The 3,261-nt window shown below is 43.9% G+C and overlaps 1 non-coding gene across 1 annotated transcript; it reads right to left on the bottom strand.

Annotated features, from left to right (window-relative positions):
- Positions 1-2,825: 2,825 nt before the first annotated feature.
- Positions 2,826-2,907, bottom strand: trnas-gcu (transfer RNA serine (anticodon GCU)). The gene has a single exon. It is a non-coding gene; the product is annotated as a tRNA-Ser (tRNA).
- Positions 2,908-3,261: the final 354 nt, after the last annotated feature.

The raw sequence follows: 3,261 nt of genomic DNA, 5'->3' as shown, positions 1-3,261 counted from the left end.
TCTGTTCATTTCATCCCTCATAAATAATTGAAATGAAATGTTTATTAGGAAATGCACAACATAAAAAGGAGAGAGAAATAAATGCTGAGCAAAATAGAAGTCAATGTTTGGAAGGTAAAAAGAGCAAAAGATGTAACTTTTATTCTGGATGAGTGAGAGGAATATATCACACTTTGGGGATTTTGTAAGAGGATTTATTGATAAACCTGGGATTTGAGAGGAAGCTGGTTCATGGTTTACAGAACAAATTCAGCCCCTGGGATGGAGCCAACAGCTGCACTGTCCAATAACAGACAGGACGGGGACACTGTCTCAGGCGTAGTGAGCTCAGTCGATGAAAGCATGAAACTCTGAATCTCAAGTTTTTGAGTTTGAGCCCCACGGTGGGTGTTTTATATTTCCTTTTTAGGCTGATTTTACAGGCATTCTCCAGCTCTGAATTCCTCGGCAGAGAGTTCAAGGAGTGTTTGAAATGAGATTCAACAGCAGTATGAGAAAGTCTCTCCTTGATTCAGGACTCTTATCTCTCTGCAGCAACTCGCTGCTGAAGATTGAACTTTATCTCATTTCATTCTCAGCTGAGGGTCAGTGTGGATCACTGGGACTTCCGGCTGTCTCCCACTTCACAATCCATCAGTGCTGAGAAAGCAATGGGGAATATTACGCACATGTTACAATGTTTTATAAATACTTGAATGTATTTCACACTGTGTCTGACAGTGTGAATCTCCCCTGGTATATCAGCTCACCAATACTTCAACAGAACATTCACATAATGTGAGCTCTGAGATCTGTTCAGATCCCATTCCCAAGACCTGGAAAGTGGGATTGGGCTGGATCGCTCTTTTTCAGTTGGCACAGACACGATTGCTAAATTGTCACATTCTGTGCCATAAATTTTCTCCATTTTCTATGTTCTATAAAGTGAGGTGTGATTGGGAGGGGCAATTCCACCAGGGTTATATTTTCTACCAAAACAATGACACAATGGATACTTCACTTTTTTATTCATTCATTCATGCGATGTGGGCGTTGCTGTCCAGGCCAGCATTTACTGCCCATCCTTAATTGCCCTTGAGAAGGTGGTGGGGTGGGCTGCCTTCTTGAACCACCCTTGAGTGAGTGTGGCATCAAGGATCCCTAGCAAAATTGAAGTCACTGGGAATCAGGAGGAAAACTCTCCACTTGCTGGAGTCGTACGTCGCACAAAACAAGATGGTTGTGGTTCGTGGAGGCCAATCATCTCAGCCCAGGACATTGCCTCAGGAGTTTCTCAGGGTAGTGTCGTAGACCCAAACATCCCAGCTGTTTCATTGATGACTTTCTCTTCAACATAAGTCAGAAGTGGGAATGTTAGATGATGACTCACAACTCTTCAGATACTGAAGCAGTCTGTGCCTGCAAGCAGCAAGACCTGAACAACATTCAGGCTTGAGCTGATAAGTGACAAGCAACCTTCTGGCCACACAAGTGCCAAGCAGTGAACATCTCCAATGAGAGAGAAAAAAAATCTACCTTTTGATATTCAGAAGCATTATCATCGTTAAATCCCCCACCATCAATATCTTGACCAGAAACGTAACTGGACCAGTCACATCTATGCTGTGGCTATAAGCGCAGGTCAGAGATTACGAATTCTGCAGCAAGTATCTCACCTCCTGACACCCCAAATCCTGTCCACCATCTACAAGGCACAAGTCAGGAGTGTGATGGAATACATCCCACTCAACAACACTCAAGAAGCTCAACACCATCCAGGACAAAGCAGCGCACTTGATCGGCACCTAACCCACCACCTTAAACATTCAATCCCTCCACAACCAGTAAACAGTGGCTGCAGTGTGTACCATCTCCATATGCACTGCAGCAACTCGCCAAGTATCCTTCAACAGCACCTTCCAAACTCGTGACCACTACCACCTCGAAGGACAAGGGCAGCAGATGCATGGGAACTCACTACCTGCAGGTTCCCCTCCAAGTCACTCACCATCCTGACTTGGAACGATATCGCCAGTTATTCACTGTTGTTGGGTCACAATCCTGGAACTCCCTCCCCAACGGCAGTGTGGGTGTTCCTGCACCATATGGACTGCATCAATTCAAGAAGGCAGCTCTCCACCACCTTCTCAATGGCAATAGGAATGGGTAATAAATGCTAGCCTTATCAGCGATACTCACACCCAAGAATGAATAAAAACCAAATCACTCTCCACAGATTCCCCACAATCTGGGCTTGGACATTTACTTCAGGAGCACAGAGCTTTATATCACTGCAACATGAGTTCCAATCTTCATATTCTGTTCACTTTTCACATTATTTTCTACCAGTCCACGAGCTTTTATTAATTCAGTATTCGGGTCTCTGCTCCTCAACCGTTTCTAACATCTCACCTCTTACAAAAAAACACTCTGATCTAGCGTCGGTAGTCGATGACCCCTCATTTTAAACTCCATCTGCCAAAGCATTGCTCACTCACTTAATCTATCAAGAAGATTTGAAAATAAATTTCTTGCCAAAGGATAATTTTCTGCATCTGCTCCCTCGCCATTTGCTTTTCCCATTTGTCTTTCACTTGGTGCAAATCCAGAGAAAGTAATGATGGAAGGAAGGAGGGGAGGAAAAATCCTGCTCCGTTTCGTGATCCCTATTTGATCTTCATTCCACTGCAGTTTGGGTGAAGAATTCCAATTGTCTGTCTCAATTTTAATAAAGTATAACCAATTCTGGAATCACTGTCAAGATACTGACAAGAACAGGTTTCGAGGCTGACTTTACACATAAGCTCACCCAACATAAATAATACACGAAACAGCTCATAAACTAGCGACAAGGATGGGATTCGAACCCACGTGTGCAAAGCACAATGGATTAGCAATCCATCGCCTTAACCTCTCGGCCACCTTGTCAGTTGCAGAGACATAGCTGTCACCTTCAGCACAGCTTCTGGCTGTGCAGCCAGCTGTGGAATGATGGAAATATATCTTCTGTAAGTAAATGAAGTTGGGAATGGAGCGGTGTGAAACATTTCCAGACCATGTCCAACACGTTTCTACTCAGTGTGAAAACCCAACACGGAAAGACTGGAACATGCAATCATTTCATCACATCATGATTAACATCACTCAGACACCTGAACCATTAGGTCACTGATGAAGTCATGATGACCGAATTTCTCATGAAATGAAAACTGAACTAACTGACTGGAAGAATTGCTTTAACCCCACATGATCAGCGAGGCACAGCATCAGGCCGACTTGTCG

Source organism: Heterodontus francisci, unplaced genomic scaffold (assembly GCF_036365525.1).
Source record: "Heterodontus francisci isolate sHetFra1 unplaced genomic scaffold, sHetFra1.hap1 HAP1_SCAFFOLD_278, whole genome shotgun sequence".
Taxonomy (NCBI): Eukaryota; Metazoa; Chordata; class Chondrichthyes; order Heterodontiformes; family Heterodontidae; genus Heterodontus; species Heterodontus francisci.
This window is presented reverse-complemented; position numbering and strand designations above follow the sequence as displayed.